This window comes from Saimiri boliviensis, chromosome 2 (assembly GCF_048565385.1).
Source record: "Saimiri boliviensis isolate mSaiBol1 chromosome 2, mSaiBol1.pri, whole genome shotgun sequence".
NCBI lineage: Eukaryota > Metazoa > Chordata > Mammalia > Primates > Cebidae > Saimiri > Saimiri boliviensis.
In genome coordinates this window covers 165,244,279-165,270,763 of record NC_133450.1, presented here as the reverse complement: position 1 = coordinate 165,270,763, position 26,485 = coordinate 165,244,279, and the positions used below count along the sequence as shown (strand labels likewise).

General features: G+C 33.7%; 1 pseudogene; it reads right to left on the bottom strand.

The window, feature by feature from the left end:
- Positions 1–16,889: 16,889 nt before the first annotated feature.
- Positions 16,890–17,420, bottom strand: LOC101044516 (peptidyl-prolyl cis-trans isomerase-like 1 pseudogene; annotated as a pseudogene).
- Positions 17,421–26,485: the final 9,065 nt, after the last annotated feature.

Genomic DNA, 26,485 nt, shown 5'->3' with positions numbered 1-26,485 from the left:
CAAAGAGCCATGTAAGGGGAACTTACACACACGTCAATTATTTCAGCTTTCTGCATTATCAGGCACAGTAACAATTCCTACTTTTTCTCAAAAGAAATGAGAAAATAGTCCTTGTAGTGTCTATGTGTTTTCTTTTGTTCCTGAACCCAAATTTGGTCTTTTTGACCCAGTCATAAAATGTTATATTCATTTGAAGAAATGAAGTTATAAAACTTTGACTAAAGACTTGATACTGTGGAAAAACATTATTAATGAAAGCACCTTTATAATTATAATTTCATTTTTTCATATTTCTTTATAGTTACCCAGATGGCATTGCTATGGAAAATTGCCAACACTGGGGAAAACAAAAATGAAAATAGATTGGATGGGGAATATTAAGATCAATCAGTGGCCACTGTCAATTAATTTGGCAGACTAAACTGATAAGTGAATTTCCCTTTCCAATTTCTCACATCAAAATTATTAGAAGAAAAACAATCAATAAATTCTAGAGCTTAAAGTCAAGAAAGAAAAATCCTGAGTGAAAGCCATAAAAGAGGAAACTCAAAGTCAGAATTTTGAAGAAACTGAAAACCAAAATTTGAGTTATAGTCTATAATGACTAGGTTTAATGACATTATAGTCTATAATGACAAGCTATAATCTATAATGACTAGGTTTTAAGGTTTGATGCTCTAGAGAAGTAGTTATCCTATTCCTTGGTCTTAGGAAACACACATTTAAATATTAATAAAGATCCCAAAGAGCTGTTTTTTATTACTACCCAAGAATGATAGGTATTTACTCTGTTAGAAATTAAAGCAGATAATTTGAAAATTACTTCTAAATCAAATAAATACTACTAATAAATTTGTACTATGCCAACAAAATTTTTTTATGAATAGTAACAATATTTTACAAAAGAATACTATTATTAGAAGAGCTATATTGCTTCATAGAATTTTCAAATTTCTTTCATTTCTAGATTAACAGATGATAGCCAGAGTCCCATATCTTTTTTGGAATTAAATCTTTTTTGAAACCACATGTGATAAAGAAAAATTTTAGACACTCATGAGAGAATGAATGAATATAGTTTCAATGTCACAGACCCCTTAAAAGGGCCTAAGGACCCCCAGGAATCCCCACATCACACTGTCAGAACCTGTGCCCCAGAAATATCAGATGAGAGGATTGGATTCTAATACCTGCAAATAAGAGTAACAACTGAGAAAACTGTAAATAGTTGAGAGTCATGAAGGACTGAGCCACAAGTGAAAATATCTGTTATATATCAAATAGAAGTGTAAAGGAAGCCTGTGGCCCATGTGGAATCTTGACTAGAACAAGAGTCTCTCATGAGGACTTGGGAAAGAGTAATACACTCTATTTGTGTGTAAGATTATAATTAGTTTAATGTGGTTCATAGGAACACAGATTGAGATGTTAACCTCAAAATAAGTTCAGAACTAGGAAAATTCTAATGGTCTCAGCAGTGACAAACATTAATCTGCTTTAAAGGAAAAGTCCCACAACCCATCACATGCCATGTTACTAAGGAATACTACCCCACTGAGCAAGGCTTAAGCTTTGAAAAACAATGTATTTCAGAAAACAGGCTTTCTGAAGTGCAGTCACTCATGTACTCAGACACACACATAAATATATACACACTTATATGTAGGGAGAACTGGACACTACAGCCAATATATAAAGACTAAGTTTTAGAAATGGGTACGCATCATAAAAAATACAGATTAAGTTTGCTATGTTTAATAGCCACATTTAAAATGCCCAACGCAATAAAGAGATAAAAATCAAGAAAAATACTATCTCACATATTCTAAAAAAAAACCAAGTGAGTTATATGAAAATATAACTAATGAAATTAAAACACATACAGCCACACTTCTATTAAATACTTGGAAAAATACTAGATGTAGCTGTAGAAATAACTGAAAGATGAATTTCAATATGGGTCTAAAAAAGCAATTAGAATGCAGCAAGTAGAGAAAAAGACATGGAAAAGACATAGACAACATCAAAGAGATGAAGATATAAGAACTCTCAGAGTATATCCACTAAGAATTCTGAAAGGAGAGAACTGGAGAAAAACAATGTCAGAAAGCGTTAGGGCTGAGGAGAACATGAGACCTCAGATTAAAGGAGATTAGTTCCATGAAGAAGAAATCAACATCAATATTCACTGAGTTAAAATATAAGTGAAAGAAATAAAAATATTAAAAGATAAAAGGGGAGGACCCAACTGAGACTAGTCGCCTCATGAATAACAAAAGATTTCTGAAGACAATCAATCTCTTGAAAATACAAAGTAGTTGGCAGTTAATCCAAAATTCTATTCAGTTATACTATTGTGAAAGACACTTTGAGAGAGCTTATGATTATAATCTTTTAAAGAATTGTTGACATATATATTTTCTCAAGAAGAACTTAATGCAGAAGAAAATATTGGCATGCAAGAAGCAATGATTTACACAAAAGTGGTTTAATAATATTGGAAATAACAAATAAAAAATATAGAAATAATTTCATCATATTAAGAAAAATGGATAATACAAGAGTTTGCATTTAGAGTTTATTTTCTAAAGTACAAGAAAGTTTTTATGTTGGAAAATCAGTAACATCCTTCTACATATTAATAGATAAGCAAGAAAATATGATCTCAACAAATAGAGTGAAAATGTATCATTTTGTATTTTACTGACAGTTAGTACATAGGGCCAAGTACAGTTCTAAATATTTTAGGTGGTTATTATAATTATCTCCATTGTGCAGATGAGGTAACTGAGATACAGAGCAGTTAGTAATAGGCCATAGTTACAAGGCTAGTAGGGACAAGAGTTGAACCCTGGGAATATGGTTCCATAATCTGCATGGCTAACACATTGTTATATTGCTTCTTACTTATAATTTATATTACTTTAAAAAAATCCAACTTAGAACATAGGAACAAGACAAACGAACTTCAAACAAGACAAATGAACTCATCAAAAATCTACATAAAATTAATATAAAAAAGCAAAATTTAGGAAGTACTTTTGGAAAAAGTATATGGTTTCTCAAAGGCATACTTATTAAATGCATTATAGGATGCCCTAACCCATTTAATAAGGCAAGAAGAAAGAGTTTGCCATCCCATATGAAGGCAAGGACATTTTCTCTATTGTTGGTGATAAAGATATCTTAAAAGAAAATCCTATCCCAGCCAAAAATGCATAATTTCAGAGCACTGAACAATATTCTGCTACTAAATACACAACCCTCTTGCAAAAATCAATAGTATTACAAATTTTAGCAAACATATATTATTAATAAATAAAATATATTAAGAATTATGTTTTCAAAGTATGCACTTTTATGAATAAGCTTTAAAATTATCACCAGAATATATATCTCTATATAATATGTATCTAATATTTATAAATGGAAAGATATCATTCCTTCCAAATTTATTCATAAATGTATTCCAATTAAAATTGTGAAAGGATGTTCTACGGAATTAATCAAAGACAACTCAAAACCCGTATAGCAAAATAAAGTTAAAGTGTACATAAGCAAGTATTAAACAGGAAAACAAGGGCAGGAATTGAGGGGTTTCTACTAAAAATAAACCTTATTATAAAGCTACAAGAATTTAAATATTTTGATCTCCATACACATAGATAATATTGGAATAAATAACTTGGAATAGATTTAGCCACACTTTGGGCTTTAGTGTATGATCAATGCAGTGCTAGAATTTAGTGGAGAAAGCATCTGCAATTGCTTTCAACTGAAAAACAAAATTAATTTATTATCTTACTTTATACACTCTTTCTCATCACATACATATAAAAAAGTTACATTAAATACTAAAATACTCAAAATACGGATAAATTTGATGATACTATTAAAATAACTATAAATAATATCACTATAAACAAAAAGACACAATATATATTGAGAGGACTTCAATCAGTAAAAAGCATAATTTAAAAATGTACCCTTGTATACAGTTTAGGTTAACAAAAATGGAAAAAGCCTAAAATTGTCATCAACCAGTATATAGCTGCAAAAAATGAAAATTAGCAAAATCACCTTAGAGAACGATTTCATTAAAAACTAAAAATGGAGGTTCACATGCTTAGGGAGACAAGTGAAGTGATGAGAACTTAAGCATTTTTAAGTTTAAAAAAAGTAAAAGGAAACCAACAAAATACTCTGCTTACTAAAAAAAATATTATATAATTATATAAACTTATGTATACTACATATAAGAACATAATAAATATATATTTAATATATATACACTTGTATCATACTACATTCTACATTAGAAATGTAGAATTTCTAATTTATTAACATTTAAATCATCCAATGACACTTTTGTTTATATTATCAATAATAAATATGATTTGTTCCCTCTGTCAAGGTTTTCACTGATTATTAGCAGATAGAGACTTGCAACCCAGTAACTGTAACACAGAGATTCAACTGCAATTAGGGGGAGGGGCAGGGGGTGGGGAGGTGGGAAGAGATAGCATGGGGAGAAATGACAGATACAGGTGAGGGGACGGAAGGCAGCAAACCACACTGCTATGTGTATACCTATGCAACAATCTTGCATGTTCATCACATGTACCCCAAAACCTAAAATGCAATTAAAAAAAAAGAAAAAAAAAGAAATAAAGAATTACCAGGTTTTTTTCTCTCACTTCCCACTAAAGAGAAATCTGCTTGTATGTACTTATTCTGCAATAGTCCCCTTCCTACAAACACCTCAAGCAGGAGAATACACAGAAGTCTACTCTGCCACAGCATTTCTTCCAAACCCTGTAAGTAGGAATGACTGCATGCAATGGGCCAGGGAAGACCACAGGTGGGAATTAACATATGATGAAGAAGAGTAAGCTAGTGTGCTAATGCTGCATAGAAGAAAATTTACAGGCAGTTTGAATTTAAAATGGCAATAGGTTAAGTAAATATATGGAAGAAAAAATACAATACAATCATATAAATGATTCATAAGATTAGTAATAAATAAAATAATAATAACATAAAGAATAATATAACAGTGAATTATGAGGGACATCTGCAAGTAAAGCATTGTAAAAAAAAATTAGCAGAAGATTCCAATATTATAAGGAAAAAGAGAGCAATCTTAAAAAATAAGATAGATATGTGTGAAGATAAGGACTGACAGACAGACATCATCTATATTATAGCCACACAGCTTACTAACTATATTGACTTGACTTTCTTTATCTGTCTTCATTAATATGATTTTACTAGTCTATTATCCTCATCAAGATGAATGTAATATATACCTAGAAACTTCTTTGCAGGAAAATATAGACTTCAATATCATTATGCTATGTTTCTGGAACTTGCTGGAAAAAAAGAAACACATTTAAATGAATGTCAGACTTTGTGACTTTTCAATGGATAGAATCAAATAATTGTTTAACTCCATGATGCTTCCAAACCTCCTCAAAATTCTTGTTTTGCTGTGTCCACCGGTCCTAATCTATTATGTCATAATAGTTACCTCGTTCTAGTAAAGACCTCACACATTGAAAGACTTCCTTTAAGTTATATTCCAAAGAAGTATATCCAAACTACTCTTTTCCTATGAGACACTGCTAAGAATCTGTTAAGTAAAACTTCTGTACTATGGTAGGATCAAAAACAGCTTTGCTGTTTGTGTTTATCATCAAGTTGTCTTGATGGTACTTTCAACAAGCAGTTATTTGACAGGAGGCAGCAAACAGCATGAGGTGCTAGGCATAGGAGTATTCTGATAGGGCTGAATTACAGTCGTTTGAGAAAGGGTATCAAGAGATAAATCCATACCAATATGCCAGAATTCAATGCTAAATGGTTTTATGTGCAATACTTAAGAGCCTGTGTCTAAATCAAACAGCATGCATACAAGGAAGATATCTTAGCTAACTGTTTAGGTTCTCTTAGAAATATCATTTTGAAAGTAAGGAAAAAATGTCATCCATTAAAAACATTAACTTAAAACTTTAAATACCAGAAATGATATTATAAGTGATTTCAATCACACTTAGTCCAAGTGTATTCACTATGATAAAGAATGTATGATAGGTAAGTAAATGTCATTTAATTTTGGTTGGCAGGAAATGTTAGTATTATACATTTTTTTCCCACCTAACAATAGCTAGAAAAGTTATAATGTATTCATAATATGCTTTTCATGATTTTTAAACAGAGCATCACGTATTTTAAAGTATTAACTTTAGTAAATACTTTAGACTTTTTGACCTCAATGGTTAGCTTCTAGAACAAATACTTTAATGAGTATTTGTTATGAGTAATGAATAATGCCCCCAACAGTTAGCTCTTGAAGAAATTCTGTGACTATCACAGGGAGCCTGGAAAATACAATTTTTGGCTAGGCACGGTGGCTCACGCCTGTAATACCACTATTTTGGGAGGCCGAAGCAGGTAGATCACTTGAGCCTGGGAGTTCAGGACCTACCTGGGCAATATGGTGAAACTCCATCTCTACAGAAAATATACACACACAAAAAGTAGCCAGGCATGCCGGAACAACTGTAGTCCCAGTTACCCAAGAGGCTGAGGTGGGAAGATGGCTTGAGCCTGAAAGGTCAAGGCTGCAGTGAGCTGTGACTGCACTACTTTACTCCTGCCTGGGCGACAAAGCAAGATGCTGTTTCAAAAATAAATAAATAAAATATAGTTTTCATAAAGTTATATTTAGTATTCAAATTCAGAAAAAATAGTACAATATTCTGAACATTGATTTGGTATACTTTCAAGACATATTTAAAACATAAAGAAAATAGAATAGGATAGAATTCATACACCAGTTTTGTTCAACCTTCTGTTTCTGAGCTTGCAAGTAACCTATGTGAATGGCTGCTATAGCATTCACACCAAGTCATCTGACTTGCATTTTAAAATTGAATATATAAAATACATTGTGAGTTGTTTCACGTATGAGGGGGAAGTTAAGGTGAATTAACTAGATAGGGTGTGAGGGAATCCTCTTGAAGAGAATCTTTCTTTATGTATCTGTATCTCCATGGGCATTTGGGTTGCACGTTATGTACATTTGCTAAAATCTATCACATGAAAGCAACTTAAAAGCTGTACATCTCATTGCCTGTAAATTGTACATAAAAATGAACACAAAGAATATATGATATGCAGATACATTATTACATAATAAAAATTATTAAGCTGAATAAAGTCCCCACGTGAAGGCCCATGAAAAGAAAATAAATTTAAAATTAGACTATGACTTAAAACTTTGCTATGCAACTAATTATTGTCTTAATAAATACGGTAAACATAGATGAGTTTTGTTCTACTTATCTGAAAATAAATGATTAAAATAAAAACAATGCCTGGTAGGTTATTGTAAAATATGTGTATATGAAATAACTAGTAAAATGTCCATTTGAATAAAGTAGGTCCTTAATTAGAGTCTAAAAAGGAACTATTGTGATGAAAAACAAAATTGGATGAGAATTTTTTCTTCTCATATTTATCAAATTTTTAGACCTTTAATGTAAAGGTGAAAATGTCATTTGGCAATTTGAAATAACATATTATGAATATAAAGCAAAACTCCCTTTTGTTCTGCGTTATGATTACAAGGATTATATGACATTAAATATGTTTTGTAGTTCTGTTTTTCAGCCCTGGTTACTAGAATCGAGGTAGGAGACAGGCAGAATTTATTTCCCAGTCCCAACAGGATGAAGTCAAAAAAACTAGCAGGAACCAGCAGATGGCCAAAAAGTGATACCCCATTGCTTGCTAACATAAGGCATTCCCACCAGCACCATAACAGTTTACAAATGCCATGGCAACAACCTGGAAGTTGCCACTTTTTTTTCATGGCAACAACCCAGAAATTACCACTCATTTTCTAGAAACTTCTAAATAACTAGGCTCAAAATTTGTATTAAACCATCCTTTAATTTGCATGCAACTGAAAGTGGGTATAAGTGGATATAAATACACTTGCCAACAGTCCATTTGTTGGACTGAGTACACTGTCTGTGAGTTAGCACTGCTCTGCAGGGAGCAGCGCTTTTCAATAAAAAGAGTGCTGTCTAACACCACTGACTCACCCTTGAATTCTTTCCTGGCGCATCCAAGAACCCTCCCAGCCTAATATACCCAGTTTGGGTATATGCCTATCTTGCATAAAAGTCTACTACATTTTACTATGTTAAGGGAGTCTAAAATAGCACATTAAATAGTTTAATGATAGTAAACAACTTTAATGATTAAAGAAAATAATGAAATAATATTTCTAGTATAAAGTGTACTACGGATACTTTATACTGATAATTGTATTACAAATAATTTTTACAGCTAATATATTACATTTAACCCACAGAAAATTCTACTAATAAGTTTTTCCTTTTTCCTTCTGAGGAAATAGATACTTGAAGAAGTAAATTATAAGTGATACCATAACATTAATGATTGGATTAGGTAGTAACGGTTGGGATTACCCAACCGTTGCTGTTGTGATATCATTTTTAATTTGCCACAACCACCAATCTGTCTCCTAAAAAACTAAAAACAAAAAACAAATCAAACTCAAAACAAAAACTTACAACTATAAATTAAATGCTGTAATTATGGCACAGGAAAAAAGTGCCATGGCAAAGTTCAAATAAGATAATCTTTATGGACCAGAATAACAATAATCAAAATCATATTAGCTAACATTTACTGAATGTATACTATGTATAAATTATTATTCTAAGCCTCTCCATAGATGCATTAACTCATGAATGTATCAGATATGTACTATGTTTATTTCTGTTTTTATACAAACACACACTGGGTTACAGAGAGGTGTTATATCATGATGCCAGAGTAGGGTGGCTGAGAAGGAAACTCTTCATTGAGAAATGAAATTTTAGTTGGTTTGGGGGAGAAAGGCAGAGCCTGTATTGTTAGATAGATTGATTCAATATTCAAAAAAAATCATTAGTTGTACCTACATCGGAGTTTAGATGATAGCTCAGATTTTTAGTAGAAAGTTACATACATAAATATAAACAAATCTCACGTGTATAGTTTTGAAATAAGATGCCCCATGTAGCCCACATCATCGTTATGACAAGGAATACTCCATCCCTACCCGGAGTCTCCTAGTCAACTTTATAAATGGTAGACAACTTGAAAGTATAAATCAGATACAACGAATAAACTGAGCTGATTAAGAAAGGAAAAACAGGGTAAATATCAGCAAGTGAAAGGCACATTCTTAAGATTTTATCATTTAATTCTTCAGACTCTTCAGATTAAGGCATAGGTCACTGCTCTAATGAATGACAAAACTAGCATTTGTATCTAGGCAGTCCAATAACTGTTACTAGCTCAATATTAAATATGATTATTTCATTATTCTTATATTTAAAACACAAATAGAAATACTAAACATAAAAAGGAAATAGAAATGTTTTAAACCAAACCTAATCAAAGTTACTTTTATGTGCATTTGAAATGCAACACATTTTCCTCTTGTATTTCTAGTTGAATACATGTTTAACTAAATATAATTTAATAATCGAATAAGTAATAAAATAAACTTGAAAGGGATAAAACAGAGACATTCAGGCAGTGTATGTTATATAAGGTTGGTAGATTAGTTTAGAGAAGGCTTGTGTAATGCTTTCATAGCAATATTAAAATTTGGAATTTAATAATTCAAATGTATACATATTGACAAAAGAGGACAGGCATTTCAGGCAGTAAAAGAAGTTGTCATAATTTAATAACCTAAAATATCATTTGTGAGAAATATAATGATAATTCACATTAAATAATCCAGCTCCTATGTTAGTTTATTTTTATGTACCTTTTTGAAAGATTTGATGTTTCCAATAGCCAACGATGTGAAAACTAGCCGAGAACATGTTAGCCCAGTTATTCAGCTTTCTGTATTATAATTCATAATGATGTCTTGATTGTCTTTTTCATATATGCTATTAGATAGTTTGTGGTGTCTATTTCGCCTGTTAAGAGTACTTTATCTTCTTATCTGTCAGTCATGTTAAGGAACTTTAGGCTGGTGGAAAAATCAAAGTATCGACTGTTGATCATAACACGTTTTTTTCGGTTGCTCTTGTTTATTTTCCCCCCTCTAGAAGTTGATAATACTCTGGATGGAATAGAAATTGAGGTAAATGCAAACACATTAATTATTTAGAAAGGACATACTTAGAAATATGTTGAATAAACTATAATCAATGTAACAGCATAAAGCTACTAATGAACATATGAGAAAGAAACGGGAAAGTTGAGATTGTATAAATATCTCAAGTATAACTCAATATAGAAACATTTCTTTATTTACCAATTAAATTTATTCACTAATCAAAGCTGGGCAAAAAAAATAATTTGGTATATTTACCCTTTTAAGAGACATCATCCAAAATTATTAAGTAATTTTGTTCAAATTATGATATTTATGACTAGAGTTTCTATTTTCCTGACAATAATAGACTATCATATTAAAAATTATTCTGATTTTGAAACAGCAAAATAAAATTGAAGAATTGCCTAGAATATGAAGAAGGTTTTAACTGCCCTAGGCTATGATAATGGGATTTCTGCAAAGTTTATAAAAGCTATGGGAAATATCTTGCTAACACAAGAGGACTTCTTTAGAATTTATGAAATGAGATACCTATTGAAGATTTATATGTAACACTCTTGCCCTTTTGGAAGAGTGGAAGAAACTCTTTAATGATATCTCATTTCCTGTAGCATTTTCTTGTGCCTAGTATAGTTAACCAGACAGCTGATATGTAGCATAAGCAAAAACTATAATGAAAATCATAAAATGAATTGACACTTTTTCATTTGCAAAATGTTGCTGAGCATTAAAAATAGGCTCTATCTTAGTTTCCTAAACATTCACTTTTATTGTAATCATATACACACATACATACACCAGATTTTATATGTAAACAAAGAACACTGACAAATATAAATTAGGTTGATAGGGGAATAGATTTTTATGACTGTAGTGTTCTGTAAAGGACCTTCTGTTAATAGAAGAGACTTTCTTAAAAAAATAATTGCAATTAGACTATTTATCCAGGACTTTCGTTGAGAAGTAGATTATACAAGATCACCTTTCTTTACCAGCAAAGCAAGTAAATGGATCTAGAGAAAGATAACATCATTAGATTCTCAATCAATCTCTACAATATTTCATATACAGTGTCTGATGCTCAATAAAAACTATCAAAGCAAATTGGGAGAAAAAAATAGCCAGAAAGAAAGTAAAACAAAAAGAATGGAACTAAAACACAAGGTAATAGAGTTGTAGAACAAGGACGATAAATACATATAATCATTATGCAAAGGATTTTACCCTGGATAGTCTTTACCAGATTATAGGAAGCTATAAACAAGAATCACAAGAAAATATCTAAAGCTAAACATTCCACGTTTGTTTGTCCTGTTATAACAAAATATTATCTATCTGATATTTTAAAAAGGAAGAAGTTTACTTCTTATAGGCCTAGAGTCAGGGAAGGCTAAGAGCATAGCAAATCATTGTCTGGTAAGGACCGGCTTACTGGTTCACAGACAGAACTTATAGAGTCTTCACACGATGCAAGAGAAGACAATTCTCTGGGGCTTCTTTTAAAAGAGCAATAGTCATTTACGAAAGCTCTACCCTCATTACCTAACCATCTCCCAAAGACTATACCTGCTAATGCCATCACACTAGTGATTAGATTTCAACATTTAATTTGTGAGGACAGAGACACACATATTCAGACCATAGCAGATATGAAGGACTCAGAAGACAAGTTTAACATCAGATTATATGCTGATTAAAACTGAAATCTAAGCTTGGAAATAAATCAGAAGGAAATATCCAAATTGACAGAGAGGTCAGGAGTAACAACAGAGAAGAGAACATAAGAGCCATGTCCAGCAGTCAAAGGTAAGTATCAAATTTCACTTGACAGGAACAGTTGGGGAACCCATATCCTATCATGGAAGAAAATCTCTCAGCCAATGAGATAGCCCCCGGCTCTGCTTTCATAAAGTTGCTTCCTTGATTGTGTATTAATATAATGGCTTTGTTAAACAAGATAAATCCATATATGACCCCAGAATTTTAGACCTGGGTTTTGAGGTAGGCTGAATAAAGCTCCCCAAACTGCTCATATCCTAATTGCAGAAATGTGTGAATATGTTACTTTACATTCAAAGAAATTTTGCAGATGTGATTATGTTAAAAACCTTGTGATAGGAAGATTATCCTGCATTATCTAGGTGGCCTCAAGATAATAAAAGTGGCACTTATAAGAGAAAGCCAGGAAGTCAGACAAGACATAATGCTATGCTGGGGACTTTGAAGGTGAAAGAAGGGTCCTTAAGCCACAGGTTGTAGGTAGTATTTAGCAGCTCAAAAGTCACAGAGTCTCCCTAGAGTCTCCGAAGAAATGCAGCCCTGAAGACCCGTTTTTGACCCTTACCTTCAGAACTTAAGAGTATATATTTGTGTTTTTCAATAGCTAAATTTATAGTCACTTCTATGGCAGCAAGTAGAAATTAATATAGTACTGTCTGCAGTACAAGTAATTAGTAAGATTCATGAATTATTTCTTTTTAGAATGTTTGTTAGTTCAAAAGAGTATCATATGAAGATGACTGTATGAATGTTGAGTATGAATGATATGAAATATAGTGTTTGTACTCAGTATTCATTTCCACCATCTTCTCCCTTGAATTTCTCGATTTTCCAAAAAAAAACAAAAACTAATCTCACTAGGTGTCTTTCAGAGGTAGGAGTTCTATAGAGAGACCAACCATTCAAGTTTGCCTGAGATTGTTTCTGTTTCAGCACTGAAAATGCTGTATCTGGGAAATCTTTCAATCCCAGGTAAACCTGTAATTCCACATTATGTCTTTCCTGAACCTTAGGTACTTTTGATTTTTGGATTATATTGGATCATATTTTCTTAACCAGGAGTACATCAGCACAAAGAGAAACTTTAATAGAGTTTAGGGATTCATAAACTTGAATGAGAATATGTTACATTTTTCATCCTCACTAAGGTGTAATTGAAATGTACTATTCCTTTCAATTGTGAGTAGAGGTAACAGATATTCATATTAGCAATATCATGGCTTATCACTAATAGAATTTACAGGTATTTTGTATCACATTTACAACTGTAAATATTTTGAACTATCTTTTATGTTTATCATTCTAAACAGTATGGCAGGTTTTAGATACAGAGAAAGGTATGATATATAATAGATCAATAAAGAAACGTTTATTACTATATCTCAATTTCTAATATTTTGATATCTATGTCAATATAATTTATTTTGTATTTTTAAGCTTTTTTTGTTAAAAACATTGTTCTGATAAGTGATCAGCTTCACTATACTGCTAAATGGGCTCTTGAAACAAAAAGGTTTAAAAACGTTCTTCTAGATGAAATTACGCTACTAAAAATGGAGAAGGCAAGAAGCATCTATTTGCATAACTAATATGCCTGCCAGATCCAGAACTGATGGAATTTATATCTCCTAATACAGATTACTTCTCTAGATGAAATTGGAAGAAATATGTTAGAATGACAGGTGTATAGTTTTGTACAAGGAGAGAAATCATTAACAGCTACATTTCCAAGATTCTGAATGGTGAACAGACATATAGACAAGAAAAATCCTAAAAAGGTTTTCAAAGAGAACAATCAAGGTATAACGACTCATTTAAGTGTAAGGGTTTCAGGAAAATAGGCATGGCAAAATAAAATTATTTGTAAAGCCAATGAGTACAATTTCAAATCCTTGAATGTTTTTACTCAGATTTCTTAATGTGAAGAAGAGATGTCTCACTTATGAGAAATAAAAAGCTGTCAAATTGATTCAGCTTTAGACTAAGTGAAAACTTTATTAAAGAAACTACACAATTAACACTCTAAGGAATGGGAGTTCCCAAGATGAAACAGGCTCAGGTCTATTGGTTCTAGAGGTGTGTCAAGTCCAAGTACCTAGTTTGTACTATAGAAAATGGCAGAAAATGAGTGTGCATAAAACTTACTGATATTTGTTTTCAATTTAGCATGGCTATAGAAACTTTTTGTTAAAAAGAAAGCGTGGAAGGTTGACAATTCATAGGGAGCATGAAAGAAAATCCAGTTTCTAGAAGCAAACCAATGGCTGAATTTCAGTAGATATAAAATATTTCAACAGATATAAAATATCCAACCAATTAAGAGTGATCAGACATTTGCCTGATTGAATAGCAAGGCTAACCATTGGAAGAAGTCTGATAACACACATGGATTGTGTGACAATGTCAGTTAAGGCTTTTATTATTATTATTATACTTTAAGTTTTGGGGTACATGTGCAGACTGTACAGAATTGTTACATAGGTATACACATGCCATGGTAGTTTGCTGCATCCATTCCCCCATCATCTACATTTAGCATTTATCCTAATGTTATCTCTCCCCAATTCCCATACCTCCTGCTATCCCTCCCCTAGCCCTCTTAACCCCCAACAGGCCCCGGTGTGTGATGTTCCCCTCCCTGTGTCCTTGCATTTAAGGCATTTTATACACCAGATATTAAAACCCACAGAAGAAACAAAATAATTACAGATCCCAAAATGGAAGGAGCATCATTGACCAAGGACCAGTATAAATGTCACAGGCTTACAAAAATTGAATCAAAACCCCAAATGAAAGGCTTTTGGAGAATTTCAAAAACAACAAATGCTTCAATGTAGTATTCAGAACAAAATGAAGGACAGAAAAGCTAACTGGAGTTTATGGAGTTATATACAGATAAATGACTGTAAATCACCAACTCTGATTTTGACTATGTATTACTTATCAAAAAAACACTACCAAGTTATGCAAAATAATAGAATTAACATTCATTTGAGATAATTAAAGCTGAGAATTCTGAAAAAGATGCTATGAAATAATTCAGCTATTCCAAATTTCTGTCCTCTAGATCCAGGTTGTTAGCAATGAACAAAAAATTTTACCAAATTATTATTAATCGGCAATATTGATTAATTCAATTATTGGTAATAATTGAAAACATGAGAGATACTTGAAGAAGATGAAAAGGGATACTTAATATCTTTAATAGAAATACAGGCATTTTATATACCAGTGCTATCCAGTAGGAATATACAGTGGAGCACATCTGTCATATTAAATTTTCTAGTTGTCACAATAAAAAAGAAAAAGAAGCAGGTGAAATTACTCTTAGTGATATATTTTATTTAAACCTACATATCCAAAATAATATCATTTCTACATGTAATCAATATAAAATTACTAGTGAGGTATTTTACATTTTGTAGTATTATTTTAAAAAATATTTGGCATGAATTTTATACTAATATCTCAACTTGTACACTAAATTTTTATCCAAGATTCAATAATCAAATATTCAAATTAATATTTTTGTATTTGTATCTGCATTGAAGTATTAAGTTTTTAATGCTATGTGGTCTAAGAAAAGAACATTTTCTATCTCTTCTGTGAACATATGATTATTAACATGATTCAAAGAAGTGTTCAATACACTGAAAAGTAGATTTAACTATATCAATATAAAAAATAGTTATTTTAGTTTTATAAAACACTGTTGATTCTAATTAATGTCTTGACTATTAATGTTCGAAAAATGTAAAAAATGTTTGTCTTTGTAAAATGAAAAATGTTAATTTCAACTTAAATTTTTATAACAGAATAAATTACATAAGGTTTTCATTTTCTTCAGTTTCATACTTAGCTTATTTTTATGCAGTATAAGATCATTGAGCAAATGTAACTCTCACTGCTATTATTTTCCTTTCATTTAAATTCTTTTATTCTGTGCATCACTTTTTTTCTCAGGATAAACTAGAAAAAAAGTTAACAGCACAGAACATTTTTTTTTCCCACCATGAATGGCATTATACTTTGGAAGTGTCTATGTATTAATAGGTATTAACTTCCTTCCTCTCCTACTCCTCCCCACAAAATCCAGAAAGTTATTTTTATATATAAAAAAACTGAACATATAAAAATGTTGGACCTAATGTCACTAAAGTCTTAGGTTAAAAGAACTTGAGTGGCACTTCTCCTTTCTGAGATGACTACTTCTTAAGGAAGATTCATAGTCTGTCCTTGTGCTCATCACAGATTTCTCCTCTTTGAGAAAAAGACAGTCAATGTTTCTGCTTCCTTGTAATAAATTAATGTCTTGATTATTACACATTATTATTCCCCACTTGACACCTTCTTAGAAACTTGATTGTTGGAAGCGTTTTTCATTTGGCAAAAATTCAATGTGGCTTTGCATGGGATGTCTAAGTATCAGAAACAGCAGTGTTGATGTTCTTGTTTTGAGGGAAATATACATAGAGACGCATACATTCTCTAGAGGAACAAATCTAAGAGGCTGAAATAGGGTGTGCACAGAATTAAGAGGGCTAATCAACACTACTTGGTTTGGAATTCTATGGCTGTCAGCCATCAAGGACTGCAGTGTAGGCCAGAATGTAAATCTCCTTAGGAAAAAGTTTGGTTAGGCAAAACCACTGAGAAATGACAGTGTCTGCTACATTTTGTTTGAAGTGTGCCAGAGCAGATATGCACAAGATGGGGCATATAGGTCATCTGAAGCAAGTAGTAACCTATTGATACACAGGGGCATTGTGCAAATGCTCTGTCAACCCAGGCACTGGGGGAAGAGAAAAGAAGCATCCTATTAAAATGTACTTCCATCTCTAACTCACCCAAGACCCCAGGCTTCCTGAGCTTCATGATTTGCAAAGCCAAAATGAAATTTAGCATTACGTGTCATTCTATGTCATCAGGAAGCTTGTCCACTGGGGCTATCTCAGAAGATCTGCTCAAGAGGGTAGCAAGTCAACCCAGAAGCGTATGCCTTAATAATCTTCACATCGTCCACAGGGCGGTCCTGGGAGTTTGTTTCTACCATTCCCACACGATTCACCCTTCCTATGCCCTGGCACACTCGGCCAAAAATGGTGTGTTTGCTGTCGAGCCACTGGGTGGGGGCGAGGGTCACAAAGAACTGGCTGCCATTGGTGTCTGGCCCTGCATTGGCCATTGCGAGAATTCCAGCCCCCGTGAATTTCAAGTCTGGGTGAAGTTCATCTTCAAACTGTTTGCCATAGATAGATGCACCACCTTGTCCTGTCCCTGTTGGGTCATCCCTTTGAATCATGAAGTCCTTGATAATTCTGTGGAATTTTGTGCCATTGTAGTAACCTCAACAAGCCAACTCAGCAAAGTTCTTACAGGTCATCGGAGCATGCTTCCAGTACAGCTCCAGCACAATGAGTCCCATGCTGGTCTCCAAGTAAACGTTGGGTGGCTGCCAGGAGTCTGGGGAAATTGCCGCCATAGCAAAGGCAGAATGCTTCTCTCAGAAAATTTTTATAAAATTTTTCCACTGCATAACCAACGAGTATGGCAAAAAAAAAAAGTTAAATTCATTTTATCTTATTTAACAGTTCTATACTCTATGTTCTATGACATTTATACCTATATAATGAGTGATTATAGTGACAATATGCATGACACTTGTTAACAGAATTTTCTTTGTGAAACAGAGATGACTATATTTAATATATATCACACAGTCATATGATTCAATAAAGGAAACATTAATTTCCTGCCTTATCCATTCAAAATCTTGACAAATATAAATGATTCAAATATTTCTACTCCACAAATTTGATATTTTTAAGCTGTAGATTGAAATTTTGTTGTAAATTTAAAAGTCCTTGTAGACAAAATTTTCTCTCCTTTCCTAACTAATCTTCCACGTTGTTGTTATAAACATATTTTATCATCAACTGTTTGGTCGTTTAAGTGAATATCTTTACCTTTTTGTAAACTTTATCTTTTAGTGTTTTCTTCTTAATTTGCAACAGATTTATATAAATTAAATGGTAATTTACTTTACTATTTACTTATATAAAATAGTTTTATTTTTGTGTCAGAATCCAAGCCATTTTATACTTGTACCAGCTTATGTGCTTGGCTCCAGTTGAATAATTATTTACAATTTTATAGCTAGACATTATTCTGATTTCAAGTCACTAAATTTAGTTTTTTTTTCATTGTGGAAAATAAACTTCTTTTCAAATTTATTTGGCATTTTTTAGAAACATCCCCATATTGCCCATATAATGTTCCTTTTTTTCCAGTTTCCTGAGATTAAAGATTGTTATTAATTCAACATATTTTTAAAATGTCATTTACAGCTATAAATTTCCCTTTTAAGCAATTATGAGAATCCCATAAATTTTGATATATATAGTTTGGTTTTCATTTATGTCAAAGTACTGTTCTAATGAACATTATGATTTCTTATGTGATCCATTGCTTATTGAGGAAGGTGCTGCTTAATTTGCACTTATCTGTAAATTTCCATATTTTCTTTTTTATTAAGTTGTAATTTAATTCTACTGTCACTGGAGAACCTATCTTATATGATTTCAATCCTTCTGAACTTATTAAGACATGTTTCGTGGCCTAACATGGCTTATCAGAGAGGATGTTTCAAGTGCACTTGAGAAGAATGTGTACTTCTCTGTTGCTGGCAGGACTGTTTTATACCTTTCTGTTAATTTTGTTTGGTTTTCAATGTTAAAGCATTCTGACTTCTTGTTAATCTGATATTTAGCTTTCTTATCCATTACTGAAATTGGGGTATTGAAGTTTCCAAATATTCTTGTTGAATTGTCCATTTCCTCTTCAATTACATCAGCCTTTCCTTCATGTATCTTGGGACTCTGCTATTCGGTTGTATTTATGTTTAAAATTGTTGTATTTTAAATTGGATTGACTTTTTATCATAATAAAATGTACACCTTTGTCTCCAGTAACAATTTTTTCCATGTAGTCTATTTAGCCTAATATTTGTAAAGCCAGCCACATTTTCCTAGGTGTATCTTTTCCTGTCCTTTTATTTTCAAACTATTATGTCTTTTAATCCAAAGCAGGTTTCCTATAGACTGTATATAATCTGGCCCTGCAGTTTGATTAATCCTGCTTATTGCTGCCTTTTAGTTTGAGCAATTATTCCATTAACATTTAATGTTATCACTCATAGATAAGATTTGTGTCTGATTTTTATTATGTGTTTTCTATATGTCTTAGTCTTTTGTGTTCCCCTATTCATTTATTATTGTCACTTTTTTTGTATTAAATAGTTTCTGCAATCCATTTTAATTTTCTTATTTTTGGTTGTATTTTAAAATCTATTTTTTAGGTATTTCCCTGGGGAATACAATTCACATGATACTTTCAAATAAAATATATTTAATTAATACAAGTTAAACTTTAATAATATGTGATAAGTTTTCTATTTAACTAAATTCCCTCCACCTTTATGCTGTTATTGCCATGAAAAACTGTATTTATTCACTGTGTACTCAACAAAGACTTATAATCATTCCTTGTCCTTTAAATCTAAAAAGTATTTAAATTGTCATTTAAATACTATAGTTGATTTTTAGAAAGCTACAAACAAAAACACATTTGTATATTCTTTTGTACTTACCTCTGTGGTTTTATTTGCTGATGCTCTTTATTTATGTGGATTTGATTTACTTTCTAGTGTGCTTTCATATCTTCCTTGGGGTCCCTCTTTTATATTTCTTGTAATCAATGCAGTTACTGACATACCTTCTCAATTTTTTTATTACCTGGGAATGTCTTAATTTCTCCTTAATTTTTGAACAATATCTGGCTATGCAATTTTTCTCATGAAGGTCCTTTTCTTTTGGAACTTTGAATATATCAAAGTACTATCTTCTGGTTTTCATAATTTTTGCAGAGATATCAGCTATTAAGCTATTAAGAAGATTCAAAGAATCTTCTTAATGCAACAAATTGCTTCTTCTGTTTTTGTTATTCTCTTCATCTTTGTCATTCAACAGTTTAGTGAAATACATCAAGGTGTGAATGTCTTTGTGTCTTATTTATCATTTAGTGAGCTTGTGGATTGTGCTGTTTAGTGTTTTCATTACATTACAGAAGTTTATGGACATTCTTTCTTTAGATATTTCTCTTCTCCTTCCTCTTTCTCTCTCTCTCCCCTGTCTCTCTCTCTGTCTCTTTCTTTCTCTCCTTTTTAGGAATTCCCATTATGTAAATATTGGAATATTTCATGGTGGCTTAAATGTCTTTACAAATCTTTATATTCTTCTTTATTCTTTTTTCTTTCAGTTCCAGAAACACAAAATAAGTAGATAGCTTCTCAGAAAAGCTTGTCAGAGTTATTGGTTCCAAGTGTTTAAGAAAATGTATGTCCTACCACTATTAGACTACTAACACACAAAAGTATAGACTTTAGTGGTCAAGTATGACAGAACATTTGAAAGATTAATTAGAAAAGTCACTAGACAGTCTACCATCAACAACTATAAAAATAAACACTGAATGCTGGGAAGATGGCCGCCTAAGAACAGCTCAGGACTTCAGCTCCCAGTGAAAGTGCAGAGGGTGAGTGGACGCCGCATTTCCAGACGAACTCTTATTGCCCACAGACCAGGAGATACCCAGGCAGAGGGGTCGCCAGCGTCGCAGTCCCAGCCAGTGCGGCTGTTTTGGCCCCTGTGGGGCTGATTCCGCCCGCGCGGCTGCTGTGACCACGCCCTGTTGCTGCGGTTCTCCGTACAAAAGCCACTGGTCTGGGAGCCCTCTTAGCTGGTGAGCAGAGCCCTGAGACGGCAGAGTTGCCCATTCATCTGAAATAGCGAGTCAGGCCAGGAGACTCCTAGGCAAAAAATCCGCCAGGAGCCGGCGCCACAGTTCCAGCCGACTCCGTGAGTCGCAGCATGGTAAATCCCGGCGCCTTTTCAACAAGCGACCGGAACGCGGGGTCGTTCAACTTAAAAGAAAAGACTCTGAGTCAGGGAGCCAGGTGATCAGGCTCGGTTGGTCCCACCCCTCCACCTCCAACAACAACGAAAACAAAAACAGTAATTGGAAACCCTCTGGGTTGAGCCCTCCAAACCAAGCACAGCTGAACCGGGACGGTCCAGCTCCGTGGGGGAGGGGCTTCCGTCATTACTGAGACTCTCCACTGCTACGGAGGCAGGCTGCCATTGCCCAGACAGTTCTAACTACACCCATATAAAAAGGACTACAGGGAAGAGCTCAGGGTAGCTGGGCGGAGCCCACAGCAGCTCAGCAAAGCCCCTGCGGGCAGGCAGTGGCTAGACCTGCTGCTAGCTGGGCGGGTCAGACCTGAAAGAAAAATCAAAAAAGGCAGTAGTGCAACGGAAACTCATAAAGCTCCAACTCCCTGGGACAGAGACAGACAACAGGTGGAAAAACCCACAAAAATGGGAAGAAACCAAACTCCACAGCTTCTGCACGGCAAAAGAAACAGTCAGTAGAGTGAATCGGCAACCAACAGAATGGGAAAAAATTTTTGCAGCCTACCCATCTGACAAGGGGCTGATATCCAGAATTTACAAAGAACTAAAGCAGATCTACAAGAAAAAAACAAACAAGCCCATTCAAAAATGGGCGAAGGATATGAACAGATACTTTACAAAAGAAGACATACAGGAGGCCAACAAACATATGAAAAAATGCTCATCATCACTGGTCATCAGAGAAATGCAAATCAAAACCACATTGAGATACCATCTCACACCAATTAGAACGGCGATCATTAAAAAATCGGGAAACAACAGATGCTGGAGAGGATGTGGAGAAATAGGAACACTTTTACACTGTTGGTGGGAATGTAAATTAATTCAACCATTGTGGAAGACAGTGTGGCGATTCCTCAAGGACCTAAAAATAGAAATCCCATTTGACCCAGCAATCCCATTACTGGGTATATATCCAAAGGATTATAAATCATTCTTCTACAAGGACACGTGCACACGAATGTTCATTGCAGCACTGTTTACAATAGCAAAGACCTGGAACCAACCCAAATGCCCAACGATGATAGACTGGATAGGGAAAATGTGGTACATATACACCATGGAATATTACGCAGCCATCAAAAACGATGAGTTCACGTCCTTTGTAGGGACATGGATGAACCTGGAAACCATCATTCTCAGCAAACTGACACAAGAGCAGAAAATCAAACACCGTATATTCTCACTCATAGGTGGGTGTTGAACAATGAGAACACATGGACACAGGGAGGGGAGCACTACACACTGGGGTCCGTTGGGGGGAAATGGGGGAGGGGCGGGGGGGTGGGGAGGTGGGAAGAGGTAGCATGGGGAGAAATGACAGATACAGGTGAGGGGACGGAAGGCAGCAAACCACACTGCCAAGTGTGCACCTATGCAACAATCTTGCATGTTCATTACATGTACCCCAAAACCTAAAATGCAATAAAAAAAATAAAAATAAAAAAATAAACACTAACAAAAACAAATCCTGTGGTCTTCAGTTTGGCTAATTCTTTTCTGCCTGCTTAAGTCTTTCATAATCCCTCTGAAAAAATTTAGTTCAATTATTGTATTTTTCAACTTAAGAATTTCTACTTATTGTCTCTGTTTTATTATTTCTCCTTCTTCATTGATGAGGCTTCAACATTGTAATTTATTTTAGTTCTTTAATATATTTCCCTATAGTTCTTCAAACATATTTAAAATAGCTGATTTAAACTCTTTGTAGAGTTATTCCAATGTCTGTGCTTTCTCAGGCATTTTACTGATGCCTTTTGTTGTGTATGAGTCATATTATCTTGTTTCTTTTCATGTGTTATTTTGTTGTAAACTGGATGTTTAAGTAATATAATGTGAAAATTCAGGAAATCAGATTTTCTTCCTCCACAGGAATTTTTTTTTGTTGTTGTTATTGTTTATTTTTGTTGTTGGTTACAGACTGTCTAGTGACTTCTCTTACTAATGTTTTAAATGTTCTGTCATGCAGGAGCTTGGAGCACAACTTGAACACTCAGGAAGGGAACTGACAGCTCTGTCCTAGCGTTCACTTTTTATTAGGATGGATCTTCAATTTCAGATATTAAGGTCTTCTCATATCTTTGTAGAGATGCCGAGAGTTATAGGCATACACAGAGCTCTAAATACATGCATAATTTTCTAGAATTCAAAAAATATTACAGCACTTGTTTTTATTATACTTTTTTTTATTATTCTTTAAGTTCTGGGGTACACGTAAAGATCGTGCAGGATTGTTACACAGGTATACATATGCCATGGTGGTTGGCTGCATTCATCCCCCCATCACCTACATTAGGTGTGTCTCCTAATGTTATCCCTGCCCAGTTCCCCAACCTGTGCTATCCCTACCCTAGCCCTCCCACCCCACAATAGGCCCCAGTGTGTGATGTTCTCCTCCCTGTGTCCATGTTTTCTCATTGTTCAATACCCACTTATGAGTGAGAAATGCAGTGTTTGGTTTTCTGTTCTTGTCTCACTTTGTTGAGAGTGATGGTTTCCAGCTTCATCTGTGTCCCAGAAAAGGATATTAATTCATCCTTTTTTATTGCTGAATAGTATTCCATAGTATATATGTGCTATATTTTCTTTATCCCGTTTAGCATTGATGGGCATTTGGGTTGCTTCCAAGTCTTTGCTATTGTGAACAGTGCCACAATGAACACACGTGCATCTGTTTTTATAATACAACGATTTATAATGCTTTGGGTACATACCCAATAATCGGATGCTGAGTAAAATGGTATTCTATTTCTCGATCTTTGAGGAATCGCCACACTGTCTTCCACAATGGTTTACTAATTTACACTCCCACCAACAGTGTGAAAGCATTCCTATTTCTCCGCATCCCTCCATCATCTGTTGTCTCCAGATTTTTTCATTATTGCCATTCTACTGACATGAGATTGTATCTCGATGTGGTTTTGATTTGCATTTCTCTAATGAACAGTGAGGATGAGCATTTTTTCATGTTTGTTGGTTGCATAAATGTCTTCTTTTGAGAAGTGTCTGTTCATATCCTTTGCCCACTTTTTGATTTTGTTTGTTTGTTTGTTTTTATTGTAAACTTGTTTAAGTTCTCCATAGATTCTGGATATCAGCCCTTTGTCTGATGGGTAGATCACAAAAAAATTTTCCCATTCTGTTGGCTGCCAGTTCACTCTAATGATTTATTGTTTATTTTGCTGTGCTGAATCTATTAAGTTTAATTAGATGTCATTTGTCTATTTTGGCTTTTTTTGCCATTGCTTTTGGTGTTTTAGTCATGAAGTCCTTGCCTATGCCTATGTCCTGAATGGTAATGCCTAGGTTTTCTTCTAGGGTTTTTATTGCGTTAGGTCTTATGTTTAAATCTTTAATCCACCAGGAGTTAATTTTTGTAGGAGGTGTAACAAAGGGGTCCAGTTTCAGCTTTCTGCACATGGCTAGTTAGTTTTCCCAACACCATTTATTAAAAAGGGAATCCTTTCCCCATTGCTTGCTTTGGTCAGGTTTGTTAAAAATCAGATGGTTGCAGATGTGTGGCATTGCTTCCAAGGCCTCTGTTCTGTTTCATTGGTCTATATCTCTGTTTTGGTACCAGCATCATACTGTTTTGATTAATGTAGCCTTATAGTATAGTTTGAAGTCAGGTATCTAGATGCCTCCAGCTTTTTTGTTGTTGTTGTTGCTAGGATTGTCATGGCTATGTGGGCTCTTCTTTGGTTCCAGATGAAGTTTGCTTTTTACAGTTCTGTGAAGGTCAATGGTAGTTTGTTGGGAATAGAATTGAAACTATAAACTACTTTGGGCAGTATGGCATTTTCACAATATTGATTCTTCCTAACCATGAGCATGGAATGTTTTTCTATTTGTTTGTGTCCTCTCTTATTTCCTTGAGCAGTGGTTTGTAGCTCTCCTTGAAGAGGTCCTTTACATCCTTTGTTAGTTGTATTCCTAGGTATTTTATTCTCTTTGTAGCAATTGTGAATGGGAGTTCTCTCATGCTTTGGCTCTCTAACTGTCTGTTATTGGTGTTTAGGAATGCTTGTGATTTCTGCACATTGATTTCGCATCCTGAGACTTTGCTGAAGTTGTTTATCATCTTAAGGAGATATTGGGCTAAGGCAATGGAGTCTTCTAAGTATACAATTATGTCGTCTCCAAATAGAGACAATTTGACTTCCTCTTTTCCTAATTGAATACCCTTTATTTATTTTTCTTGCCCGATTGCTCTGGCCAGAACTTCCAATACTATATTGAATAGGAGTGTTGAAAGAGGGCCACCCTTGACTAGTGCCCTAACTCATTTTATGATGCTAACATCATCCTGATACCAAAACCTGGCAGAGACACCACTAAAAATGAAAATGTCAGGCCAATATCCATGATGAACACTGAACCAAAAATTTTCAATAAAATACTGGCAAAACAAATCCAACATCACATCAAAAAGCTTATCAACTGCAATCAACTGGGCTTCATTCCAGGGAAGCAAAGCTGGTTCAACATACACAAATCCATAAATGTAATCCACCACACAAATAGAACCAAAGACAAAAAACACATGATTATTTCAATAGTTGTAGAGAAGGCCTTTGACAAAATTCGACAGCCCATTATGCTAAAAACTCTCAACAAACTAGGTATCAATGGAACGTATCTCAAAATAATAAAAGCTATTTATGACAAACCCACAGCCAATATCATACTGAATGAACAAAAACTGGAAGTATTCCGTTTGAATATTTCAGCACTTTTTAAAGCCCATATGTATATATCATTTACTAGCTTTTGGAAGCATAGGTTTTTGGTTACAATATTATTTTTTCATCTGTCATCCACCACCTCAGATAGCCACGGATACAGCTAAACAATGGACTCTAATTGTTTATAGCAAATGTGCCTCTGAGAAAAGGTTTTACACACTGAGTAATCACTGGATTAGCTCTAATAAAGACAACTTTGAATGTGGCATCTTACACACAACCGCCAGCATAAATAATTAATCACAGTTCTCTGGGAATGTGACTTTAAAGAAGCTCTAACCTTATTTTTCTCCTTTCAGCAGTGCCAGAAATATGTTGGGTTATTGTTTTTAATCTAATCATGGTCTGTTGATTTTTAAGTTTACCTTTGAGCTGAAGTAGGAAGTATGAAATAGGGAATGTTAAAATGGCACAAAGCTTACTGTTTACCAAGAGTCAGCCATTCCACTTAAATAAATGTTTTCTAGATTGCTGATTCTTTTCTTAACTTCCAGGTTTCTGAAAAAGTTGATTCTGACATATTTTTGTCAGTTTTGTTGTTGCTTTTATGATAGGGAAAATTTACAGAATATCCTGTTCTGCCATTTTCTTTGGTATCACCCATCTAGATTATTAATTAAAAGATAAAAGTTATAATTGGTACTAACAAAAACCATCAATTAGACCAAGTTGGCATCTGTAGAATAATTTATCCAAAAATAGAAAAATACATATTTTTTTCCTCAATCTCTCACTTAATATTTATCAATACAGAAAGTATTTGGGGAAAC